This window comes from Callospermophilus lateralis, unplaced genomic scaffold (genome assembly GCF_048772815.1).
Source record: "Callospermophilus lateralis isolate mCalLat2 unplaced genomic scaffold, mCalLat2.hap1 Scaffold_137, whole genome shotgun sequence".
Lineage (NCBI taxonomy): Eukaryota > Metazoa > Chordata > Mammalia > Rodentia > Sciuridae > Callospermophilus > Callospermophilus lateralis.
The window spans coordinates 1674809-1688376 of record NW_027512527.1 but is presented as its reverse complement, the minus strand read 5'-3'; positions in this window follow the sequence as shown (position 1 = coordinate 1688376).

Here is a 13568-nt window from a genome sequence, read left to right as displayed (position 1 = left end):
TTATTCCACCATCTTTTCAACACCCCGGCTCCCTCCCCTGCCTTCTCTCTCCGGTGCCCAATCCAAAGTTCCTCCATTTATCCCATGCCCCTCCCCTCTTATTATGAATCAGCATCCACTTATCATAGAAAAAAAAACAGCATTTGGTTTTGGGGGATTGACTTTTCGCTTACCATGACATTCTCCAACTCCATCCATTTACCTCCAAATGCCACAATTTTATTCTCCTTTAAGGCTGTGCAATATTCCACTGTGTATATATATCATAGATTCTTTATTCATTAATCAGTTGAAGGACATTTAGGTTGGTTCCACAGTTTAGCTAGAGTGAATTTTACTGCTCTAAATATTAACGTGGCTGCATCACTGTAGTAAGCTGTTCTTTGGGTATAATTTCTTTGGGTATAAACCTGGGAGTGGGATAACTTGGTCAAATGGTGGTTTCATTCTAAGTTTTCTAAGGAATCTCCATACTGCTTTCCAGATTGCTTGCACCATTTTGCACTCCCACCAGCACTGTGTGAGTGGGTCTTTTCCCCCACATCTTCTCCAACACTTACTGTTGCTTGTATTCTTCATAACTGCCATTCTGACTGGATGAGGTGGAATCTTAGAATAGTTTTGATTTGAATTTCTTTAATTACTAGAGATGTTGAACATTTTTCCTATATGTGCTGATTGATTGTATACCATATTCTGAGAAGTGTCTGTTCAGTTTCTTAGCCCATTTATTTATTGGGTTGTTTGGTTTTGTCCTTTCTTTCTTTTCTTTCTTTCCTTCCTTTCTTTCCTTTCTTTCTTTCTTTCTTTCTTTCTTTCTTTCTTTCTTTCTTTCTTTCTTTCTTTTTTGTGTTAAGTTTTTCTCGTTCTTCTAAACTCCTGGAGATTACAGCTATATCTGATGTGCATGTGGTAAAAAATTGTTCCCATTCTGTAGGCTCTCTCTCTTCCCCTCATTGATTGTTTCCTTTGCTGAGAAGAAGCTTTTTAGTTTGAATCCATCCAATTCATTGATTCTTGATTTTGTTTCTTGAGATTTAAGAGTAGTATTAAGAAAGATGGGGCCTAATTCGACATGATAAAACTTGGAGTCTACTTTTTCTTCTATTAGGCATATTTTCCTCTCATCTAATTCCTAGGTCCTCAATCCACTTTTTCTTGAGTTTTGTGCATGGTGAGAGATTCATGCTTAATTTTATTTTGATGCATATGGATTTCCAGTTTTCACAATACCATTTGTTGAAGAGGCTATCTTTTCTCAATTGTATGTTTTTGGCACCTTTATCTAGTATGAGATAACTGTATAAAGGTGGGTTTGTCTCTTTGTCTTCTATTCTGTACCATTAGTCTACATGTCTATTTTAGTGCCAATGACAATCTGTTTTTTGTTTGTTTGTTTGTTTGTTTTACTATAGCTCTGTAGTATTGTCTATGGTCTCATATTATAATGTCTCCCGCTTTGCTTTTTGCTAAGGATCACTTTGACTATTCTGGGTCTCTTATTTTTCCAAATGAATTTCATGATTGCTTTTTTTGTTTTGTTTCTATGAGGAATTACATTGGGATTTTAACTGAAGTTACATTTAATCTGCATAGTGCTGTTGGTAGTATGGCCATTTTGACAATATTAATTCTGCCTATCCAAGAGCATGGAGAGATCTTTCTATCTTCTAAAGATCTTCTTCAATTTCTCTCTTCAGTGTTCTCTGGTTTTCAGTGTACAGGTCTTTCACCTCTTTTGTTAAATTGATCTCCAAGTATTTTACTTTTTTTTTGGCTATTGGGAATGGGGTATTCTTCCTGATATCTTTTTCAGAGGATTCATCATTGATGTATAGAAGTGCATTTGATTCATGGGTATTGAATTTATATCCTGCTACTTCACTGAATTCATTTATTAATTCTAGAAGTTTTCTGGTAGAATATTTGGATTTAACTCTAGAATCATTGGATTCATAGATAGGGATATTATGAGTTCTTCTTTTTCATTCATATCCCTTTAATTTTACAAAGCTGAAATTCTAATATGTAATTCACACAAGTAGATCACTAATATGTTGTCTTTACATTAAACAGAAACCATCTTGGGTGGACCTAACCTACACTGATCAGCCATTTTGAAACTGACCTAGAGGTCAGAAAAATAAATCTGACAGAATGATTCAGAACAGAGGCCAATGTTTTCACCTTGGGGTGGTAGAGGAAAAACAAACAACCATGTTGGAAAATATTTATGGAGAGGGAAAGTCTTGAGGTGCTGAAGGCCATTGTCTTACACCTGAAGAGAACAACATTTAGTCAGCATTTGAACAAGACTCTGCCTTCGAGATGAAAACTACAGCAGAGCAGAGCCCTCATTCGTATTATAGTCAATCCTGTCCCTACACTGAGCATATAGCTCAGGCATGACTGGACTTCTAGACTGTTGAAACTGTGAGAAAATACATTTAAAATTTTAAGCTACTAACTTTGTGTAATTTGTAGCAGAAAATAAAAAAACAAGTGTTTTTCTGTTCTATCCTCAAATCTGGATAAAAACTATATTTGCCATATAAGTTCTCTGGGAGGATAAAAGGAGTAAATGTACACTAAAAGTATTCCTAAGGTGCCTTGAAAACACTTCGACCTAAATAAAGACTGGGTTCTCTGATTATATGTGATTGCTTTAAGCTTGATAAAATTTGCTTTTATTTCCCAATAATTTTAAATGGGGGCACAAGGCTATATCAGTTTTTCACTTACATAAGATTATAATTATAACTTTTTGAATCATTTATAATCTACTCAGAAATCATTTAGCTACCTGGAAGTCTTTGAGCAGAAAAACTATTTTTTGCTTCTTGCAAGCTTTCTGGAACCTCCACAGTAAGCACATGCTGAACATGGCCCTATAAAAACTCTGAAGTAGGAGAAGCTGCTCCTTTAGTTTCCAAACCTCTGCATTCATCCCCACACTTGTAGGCTTTTTATATTGCTGTATTCCCAAGCATTTTCATAATTTAATTACATTCACAAGTGTGACAAATATATAGATATTTTTGTTACAATCTAATTCAGCTCTTTGAGTTTTCAAATCAGAATTTCACTTCTTATAGCTCTGACAACTCCCCAAATTTACTTCGTCATTCCCAACACCATATATTTACCAATAAACAGAAACACCTAATGTATATACTCTTACATACACATACACACAATCACATTTTCTTGTCATGGGTTTACAAACTTGTGTTCAAACAAGAAATATATTTTATAAAAAATATAATTACATAAACATATATGTATGAATATGAATTTATTTACATATAAAAGCACACATGTATGTATTTTCTCATAAGCAAAACTGTGGAAATAGCTTTGTGCCTATCTACCCTCTATAGTCCATTTTTTAATGTTCACTTTTTCCCCATAAAGAAGTTTTTCAGCATCTCATCTCTGGTTTCTTAGGTTACATAATGGGAGGAGTCCGGAAACCAAGATGAGGAGGAAGCTTATATGGAGATCTGTGGGCTGTGCTTTCATCAATGTAAGAGTATGTTAGTGTGGTCAAATAATTGCCTTCACAAGAGCATCAGGAGTTTTGCTCTAAAAACGTGTGCACATTTTAGGTCTTCAGACAGAAATCATAGAAGTCATTAACCGTGTGGTCCTCATGGTTATGTTGAATATCAGAATCTCATGACCCAACAATGACTCTGACCTGAGACTATAATCACTTTTTGAAATTGAGGCATGGTTTTATCCTAACATCAATCTCTGAAACAAAGATCTAGTCATACTCTCTTCCCTGACTTAAAATCCATAGCCTCCTAGGTCATTCATCCTCAGCAAGAATCAGACCCTCAAATATTCTTGAATAAGATTTCATTCTTTCCAGGCCCTTCTCTATCATTCTTTCAAGATAGTTACTGGATCTCACTACTTACCATTTAGAAGATTTTTTATAATGCCAAACTCTTCTCTGAAAGCCTCTCTATCTATTTCATAGAGAGACCATTGTCCATTATCCCTGCAGCATTTTCAAACATTTGTTAATGGATAATATAAGCCACATATTATTCTAAGAGGTTTACATGTATTAGAAACTTACTCTTCACAACAATTTTATGAAATAGGCAGTAATCTTATCTCCAATGTATGTATAAACAATCTGATGAATAGTAAGTTTATTTAAAAGTAAACCATGTGGTGAGACTCAGTGGCAAACCCATGATACTCTACTCATCATTGTTTTGACAGGCTTTAAGTTTGACAAAACTTTAAGTTTTTTAAGTCAACTCAAAATGCCTTCTGTGTGTGCACTTGCCAGGCTTTCTTAGTCTGGAGTGGACTAGAATCAAAGGGTTGGAAGAAAATTCTCCCCAGTGTTAAGAACTTCATGTGATACAGTTAATTGCCCATTTTCTTTTTTTTCTTTCTTATTTTTTTTGTTTGTGGAAGGACCAATGTCTTGATTTGTGCACTTAAACTATTCCAAATTTTATTACAATAATTAAAAGAAAGTTGATTAGGAATCTGAAAGAACAGCACAGGAAAACTTGTCCAAAGTACCTGGAATAAATATTGAACTTTCTTTGTAAACATCTGTAAGCTTATTTTCTCAATCAATGTGGTGCTTGTTCAAAGGGTCCATGTACCCAAAGCAGCTAGGATGGCAGGTTTAAAGGGGATAATTGACTGAAACCTATCATTTTCCTCATTGAAATTGATATAAGTGTGGCTATGTGCTAAATGGTCAATCTAATGTAGATGAAATCAAAGCTAAGCTTTATGTGTAAATTAGCAGGTATTTGGTGGTGTAGCAGTCAATAAACTTTTATGTCAATAGTCTGAATGTAATATCTTAGGCTTTGTGAGACAAATTACCTCTGTGAGGCTACTGTACTCTATTACTATAACACAAAGTCTGTCATACGCAGTATGACAATTAATGGGTTTAGCCATGATCCAGTAAAATTTAGTTACAAAAATCAGAAATAGTATCTGAGCCAAGTGTTATGGCTTGAAAATTGTGTCTTAATCATATCTCTCAGCACCCTGGTGCCAAGCTGATTATTTTGTTCCTGCCCATTATCAAAGAGGCAGTGCTTTCCTTCAAAAGAGAAGACAGCTAAATCTGATATTGATTTTTCTGTTCTGGTGGTGCTTCTTTTAATCCTCATATACATTTACACCACCATTTGTCGCACTGCAATGATATTTAAGTCAATATATATATATTTTTTAATTTATCAACTTATCAACCTAAGAGGAAGTAAGACAATAGCTTCATGTTCACAGAATTCAATATAGTGTCATATGTCCCACAACCAGAAGCAGCAGTCTTGATGGAAATAGGGAGGCAATGAGAAGACTTAAATCAGCATCAATCCTAATTGACTTATAAAGAAAGAAATTAAAAACAAAAAAGTTTTATTTCTGTATCAGAGACTGATCAAGTATGAGTGCAAGTCTTTGTTGGGCATTATTGGACTTAATATGGCTCCACTCTAAGAGTATTCCACATGTATGTTATATAAAAATCCAGACTGAAGGAAGTTTAGTTATTGTGTGCATGGACTTTTTTCTCATGGCAGGAACCAAAGAGTCTAAGAGGAAGCCAGTAATGTCTTTTTTAAATACTTTTTTTTAGTTGTCAATGGATCTTTATTTTATTTATTTATATGCCTTGCTAAGAATCAAACCAGTGCCTCACATGTGCTAGGCAACCAGTTCACCACTGAGCCACACTCCCAACATACATAAAGCCTTTTAAAACCTTTGTTTACAAGATAATTAATATTGACACTTTACTCATTTTCTATCCATTAAAGCAGATAACTGGGTTAAGGCTGAAATCAATTTTATGGAAAAGGATAAATTCAGGAAGAGAGAGGGTAGCTATAGAGAAAAAAACACTGAATATTTGTTGAAATAAACTAATGTACCAGAGGTCTGTTACAAGTTTAATTGTATACCATCCAAGGCTTATTGCTCTGAGAATTTGAGGCCCAATATGAAAAATATTCTGAGGGTTGAGTATATTATTTCATCTCTCCATAGCAAGAATCCATGGTTCAAGGAACCAGAAGTACGAAGTGATTGCTCTTCTAGCATCAAAGAACAGAACTTAATATTTTTGCTTATAGTCCCTAAGTCTCATAATTAGTTGATGAGCCATAGTGCTGCAGGGAGAAATACTTCCATTAGAGAAATCATGTCAAATTCTCATGAATTGGAAGTGGAGATTTTGCCCTGGGTACTTTGGGTTCTTTGTGCAACTGAACCACAGAGAAGAGGTTCATTGTATTATCTAGTAAGCTCGATAAAATCACCTAGAGGATATTTGGTTGTCATACGTTAGGAATTGAAAGGAATACCTGCAAGAAAAGAAATTGAATAAGGTGTCTCTCAGAAATCCTATCACAAAATAGTCTCAGTTAATAGAAGTAATAACAACTTAACAAAGAGAAGACCATCAAATACTAGGTACCTGCAGGAATAAAAATCACACACTCCTCACAAACTCTTATATGTAATTTTGCATAACAATGAGGGTCTCCTTTCATTTCCAAGCAATTTCCCTTTTCTCTCCCTTTCCCTCCCACTTCATGACTCTGCTTAATGTTAATCTTTTCCTCCTGCTCTTCCTCCCTGCTCTGTTCTTGGTTGCTCTCATTATATCAAAGAAGACATTTGGCATTTGTTTTTTAGGGATTGGCTAGCTTCACTTTGCATAATCTGCTCTAGTGCCATCCATTTCCCTGCAAATTCCATGATTTTGTCATTTCTTAGTGCTGCGTAGTACTCCATTGTGTATAAATGCCACATTTTTTTTATCCATTCATCTATTGAGGGGCATCGGGGTTTGTTCCACAGTCTAGCTATTGTGAATTGTGCTGCTATGAACATCGATGTGGCAGTATCCCTGTAGTACGCTCTTTTGAGGTCTTCAGGGAATAGTCCGAGAAGGGCAATAGCTGGGTCAAATGGTGGTTCCATTCCCACCTTTCCAAGGAATCTCCATACTGCTTTCCATATTGGCCTCACCATTTTGCAGTCCCACCAGCAATGTATAAGAGTACCCTTTTCCCCACATCCTCGCCAGCACTTGTTATTGTTCGACTTCATAATGGCTGCCAGTTTGTGAGGGGAATGGGAAAAAAATAAGAAGAGAAATGAATTACAGTAGATGGGGTAGAGAGAGAAGATGGGAGGGGAGGGGAGGGGGGATAGTAGAGGATAGGAAAGGTAGCAGAATACAACAGTTACTATTATGGTATTATGTAAAAATGTGGATGTGTAACCGATGTGATTCTGAAATCTTTGTAATGTTTTGAATAAAAAAAATAAATAAATAAAAAATAAAAAAATAAAAAATAAGTTGCAGTGAAAAAAAAAAAATCACACACTCCACATAGTCATGTTACTAACTAAAGATAAGGGAAACATGGATTGAGTAGGTAGTGAAAAATATACCTCATTTATGTATGATAATATCAAAGTGCATAAATGCATTCTACTGTCATGTGTAAATAATTAAAACAATTAAAAAAGTATAAAAGGCAAACAAAAAAAAAATAATGAGGCAGTTATGAGTATGTCTTTCACACCAGAAAATGGACTGTAACAGTTTTAACTATTGTTAATACTGTAATGACTAAAATTTTGGATTTTTCCTGTTGATAAGGAGATATTGAAATTGTATGCAATATGTTTGAGAATCAAATTTTTATGAGATATTCTATCAGTTAATATTCTCTCTCTGTGTGTGTGTCTCTCTCTCTTTCTCTCTCTCTCACCCCCCTCTCTGTTGTATGTGTGTTTGTGTGTGTGTGTGTGTGTGTGTGTGTATGTGTGTATTTACAACATGGGTCAGCATATTTTCCCTTTTTTAGTAATTTAATGAATGACTGCTTTGTGTAGTCTTGAGCCAACCACATTCTTCTTTCAATTTCCCTTTATTTCTTCAAGAATAACCATAGAATATGCTGAACACATAATACGGTGAGATAGGAAGAAGCTACCTGAAACAATCTGGGCATTGTTCCTGTTCCTGCTAGGGAATACAACATCTTGAGACAGGAAAGAATTGCTGTCTTCACTGGAAACAGGATGTCCTTCAACCCTTTACCCAGTGTAACACATTGGTCCTGGTATACATAATCCTGTGATGCCTTTGGTTGTACCCAACTGTGGAGCAAGTGGAGCATATGCAGTCAACCCTCAATCTAGCTGGACACTTTTCTTGAGCTTGCAGAGACTAACTCAGTGGATCCTACACTGTGTTCCTTGCTGCCTCTTTGTAATGAATAATGCTACTTCATTTAATTTGTTGTGCGGTGTTATGTTCTGCTCCCTTGAGTCATATATGTGGGTAACCAGTGCAGAGTGAACCAATTCTATAGCTAAAATTCTATCACTAAAACATTAAAATGCACATTTGAAAGATATCAAACTCATTATACTTATTTGCAGTATTAGTTTTGTGTAAAAATTAGTTATAAATGTCTATACTCAAAGATAGTGAGCAAATGTCAATTATTTTTAGTAATTGGTGTTTCAATAAAAGAATTTCCCATATATTGTTTTTTCCATCTTTTCTTTCTCTAACTGTCTCTTATATAGAAGAGTAAGTGCTGACCTAGCAGTTGGGACATTTGGAGGTTACCATTGTCTTCATCCTTCATTAACTTCATTTTATTCAAAAGACTTAATTTCATTAAAATGAATTTTACTACTTTGTAAAATAAAATAAAACTTTTAAATTAACTCTACTGGAATCTTTAGGTCATCTTCTAAATGGTATCTTGATTTCATTTCAGCTATGTAATTACATGTTATTATTTGAATGAAAAATAACTATTGATTTAACTTAAATATGTAAAGAAATATTTCTAAACTTTCTGATCATTAATCATCTAGATGTTTTTACTTATGTAACTTAATAAAGAAATTCAACTTCAGAATATGAAATTAAATGCTCCTTTATTATAGAGCAAAATACTCTGACGTCAAATAAAATAATCTCTGAAATATAAGAAATATATAATAAAATAATTTAAAACAAATAGTTTTTATTACTGAGATTTTCATGCATGTAACACATATTAAATGCATCTTCATTTTGAAAAATAGTATTAATTGATTCATATATTTTTATACCTGTGACTTTCCATTTTAATAACAATTTCCAGAAAACAAATCAATATTGTGAATTTTAAGCTCTTTCCATGAAGAAGAGACCACATAAAGAGAAATAATAGCAAGAATAAGTAGTTCTTGCTCTTCAAGAGTGAGGTCTAAGAAGATTAATATAAGAACAAATCCTAAAAACAATTTCTGAAATCAAGGGAGTTATAACAGGATTATCTTTAAAATAACCAAGACCAAGGAAAGGGCAAGGCACTCTTATTCTCTACAGATCAGATTTATTCCTTTTGAGGGTATTTCTTGAGCATTAAAGGATGACTATCTAATAAGAAACACAAGTAAAGTTTATCCTGGGAAATTACATTTATCTCTAGAATTTCTCCCTGTCCCTCTGATCAAAAAAAAAAAAAAAAAACTCAATGAACTCCATGACTCTGACCCGTTCATCCTGACCCCATATTCTTCTTTTTATTGACTGGATATTCCATACTATTCAACACAATTTTTTCTTGTTTACTTCCCTGTGAATAAGTTAACCCTGCTTCCCCTGTTCATCATGTACTACTTAGCACAACCTCTGGTTGACATCAGGTTAAAGTAATAAATACCAATCATCTTATCAGTTATACCTCCCAACTGACAATAACTCATTATTTTGCCATTCCAAAAGGACTTTTAGATTCTTATTATTTCCATACAAAAGAAGCAATGTATGTTAATTCTTAAAAACAAAAATAAAAAAGAGCTTAAGAGGCTGTGTTAATCAGCTTTTTATTGCTGTGATCCAAAGAGATGATAAGAAAAACTTAAGGGAGGAAAAGTGGTTTTTGGCTCATGGTTTCACAGGAGTCAGTGAACTGGATGTAGCCTGATTTGGAAAAAATATGGATGATGGATCACTATCTTTACATTGGTGATTCTTTTTCCTCTGTCATGTTCCATTTTCTTGGGAGAGGAAATTTCTAAGTTCAAATTTGCTAGCTTAGACCCAGATTTCTATAAAAACTTAGAGGTGGGAAAAGATATGAAGTACCTGGTTGTGAGATGTTGCCTAGTCTAAAAGGACTGTAACGTTCTTAATTTAGGTTCTTTAATGTTTTTTCTTTCTTGATGCTGTGTATTTTTTTAAGAAAGAGCTCCTTTTTTCATTGATACTTTACATTGTTATTTTAGTTTTAATTTCTTAATTTCAGCTCTAATTTTTATTATGTTTTTCCTTCTAGTAGTTTTGTGATTTGTCTTTTGTTGTTGTTGTTTTTTAAGACCTTGAACTGCATTATTTTTTTTTTTAATTTGAGGTACAATTTCTCTGTTATTTTATATAGGTATTCATACTTATAAGCTTCCTCTTATAACAGTTATTGCTCTATCCTAGAGTTTCTGACATATGGTGTTTCCAGTTTTTTTGTTTTATTCTAAGTAGTTTTAATTTCCACTTTTATTTTTAAGTGACTCACTCATCATTCAGAAGTGTTCAGTCTACACATATTTCTAGTTTCTGTAAAGTTTCTTGTTGATTTCTAATTTTATTCCATTATGATCTGAAAACTGTTGAGAAACCTGCTATAACTTGTTTCATATATGGTCAATTTGGGAAAAAGTTGCATGAACAGATGAAAAAGCATTCAGTTTTTTTGTGGAGTAAAATATTCTGTAGATGTCTATGAAGTCCAATCGATCTATAATAAAGTTTAAATCTGATGTATCTTTTTTGATATTCTGTCTGAATGACTTATTAGTTTGAGTAGTATATTGATGTTCATTTCTATGATTGTATTAGGGTCAATCAATGTCTTTATATCAAGTAATGCTTGTTTTAGGAAATTGGTCACACCAAGTTCAGGACATAGATACTAAACATCATTATAATTTCTTTTCCTTTACTAACATAAAATGATTTTCTTCTTTTCTGACAGATTTTGGTTTTAAGCCTGCTTTTTCAAATGTGAGAGTAGCTACTGCTGACCGCTTTTGGATTTTATCTATTTGAAATACCATGTTCCATGTTTTCACTATTAGTCTGTGAATGTTTTATCTTTCAGATATGTTTCTTGGAGACAACATAAAATTAGGTCTTGGTTTCTAATCCAATCTGCAGTTTATGCCTTTAACTAGGGAAATAGAATCATTTGAATTCAGTGTTTTATACATATACATGTCTCCATCTGAGTGGGTATATCTTTGCATTAAAGTATCACTCAGTTTGTTCACAGTGATATGATCTGTGTCTCATGCCAGTTTAAGATGAGAAAATCATTATCAGTAACTACAACCTCTTGAAAGCAAATCATATAAAAATAGAAAATAAAAATTATTTGAAAATGTTCTCTATAATTCCAGGAATCCAAAAATGGAAAACAGGAGTAATACTGTGCAAATTAATGAAAATTTAAGTATATTAGTAAATGAAGTTAACATTAAACTATGCAGAACTTGAAAAGTAAAAAATATGTAAAACATATTTAATTTTTTTTTAAAAAAAAAAGGTTAGAGTGGCACTAAAGAGAGAGAAGAAAAAGCAAAAAGAGAAAAGGGAAAAAGCAGAGTGTAAAAAGACAAATAAGAAAAATAAAGAATAAATTCTGTTAACACATTAAAACATAAAAGAAAAAAGAAAAACTTAAAATTGGATTAAAGTACATGATGTTCAACAATGGGGGGAAACCTATTAAAGAAACTCAGAAGACACTACTAGTGGGAATCTGAATCTAGCAATGAAAACCCTAATTACTCTTTTGAAGGATTTTGTGTTGGAGATAATTTTTACCAGTCATTCCAAGTTTGGATCTGACTGGTGTTGCAAAGTACAGTGAAAGCACAACCTTCAAATTCATGACCTCTGAACTCTGGGCAGGGAGATGTTGACCTTACCAGTCATCTCTGTGCTGGACTGGGGAGCTGTACATTCAGTTTTTCTATTACTAGTTCAGTGTGTACCTTCAAAAACTGCACAGAATTCGAGCCTCACTCTGTCCATCTTTGACATGAACTCAGGAAGCTCTGATCATCCATGGAATGCCTAGGTTCCGAGGAGCTCTCTGGAGGGTCTGAGGGAATTGTTGTAGATTGTGTCTGGCCCAGTAGCCAGATCTCTTTTTGGCTCAGAGGGTGGCTGTGTTTGCTCAGTGTGAAGAACTTCACATGGCTGCCAGTGATGATTTCACCCCATTCTTCTCTAGTGGGATCATGGTGGTGCTAAAGGTTTTATGATGAATCCCAGTATTTGGTTTACTCCTACTTGGACAAATTGAACTGTGCCAAGCAGCAGTGGGTGTGTCCTCCCTCAGAGTTCCCAGTGCATGATAATGGCATTTCTCCCACACAGTTTCAGCACCCCAACTGCTCCTCTTTGCCCACTTTTCTCAGTTCCATCAATCAGCTGATGAGCTGGGCTCATTAGCTTTGGTCTCACAGTGATCCCACTACATTAGCTAATTACATGGCCTTATTGAAATGCATCCCCTTCAAAAATATTTACAGGTATCTCTAGCTAGGATAAAGCTTAGAAATTTGATCTTTTTCAGAGCTTCCAGGTTAAGTGTGGTCTTTACAAAATGACAGCCTGCCACAGTTTTCCACCAACAGGATGAGAAAAGGGGAGTACTTCTCCTACATCAGTGCATTTTGCACTTCTTCCCTCACCTAATTCAGTCTGAGTTCTTTTCTACCACTATTTCCAAGACAAGCTTGTCACCTTTGCCCATCATTCTGTCTCTGTTTGTCACCCCTTTCCCCAGACCTGCTCCATTGCTTCAGGTGTAGATTCAGGGCTGATGAATTCTTTCTTGCTTTTGTTCTAGTAACTAGAATACCTGAGTCTCTCCAAACCTCTGACAGGTCAATCTTTTGCTGCAGTGTATTCCCTGTGTCACCCACAATGCTGAAAACCTATATTCTTCTGGTTTAAAATTCAATCTGCAGAGAGGCTGGAGTCTGTAGCCTGCTTCTACTCAACCATCTTTATCTCTCTTTCAGAACATAGTATTTTATAATGGCATTTTCTCAATTTAAAGTTTGCCAGTGTCTATCCATATAAGGGATTAAATATACACTATTTCACTTAAACCATAAGAACAGAGTCATCAAATAGAAACATTGACATGCGTGGCTTGGCTTTCCCCACATGAGACAGATGCTGAAACATTGCTCCTTGTTCCAATCTTAATGGGACTTTAGAACCTATAGGGCCTCTCACAGAAGGCCAGTGAGGGAAAGAAAAGGGTAGTAAGAGAGTTCTAGAGAGAGCACAATCTGTATTCCCTGTAGATGTGAGCCTATATGATAGTGAATGGTACTTAACTACTTGTTTCGAGATTTAGGAAAAAGGGACTTAGTTTTTGTGGTACATAAATATTGGAAAGAATGGAGTGATTAAATTCTAGAACCCAAGTCTCCATGCTGTTCACTCTGGTCTTTTCTGAGTTAGAGGAGGCCTA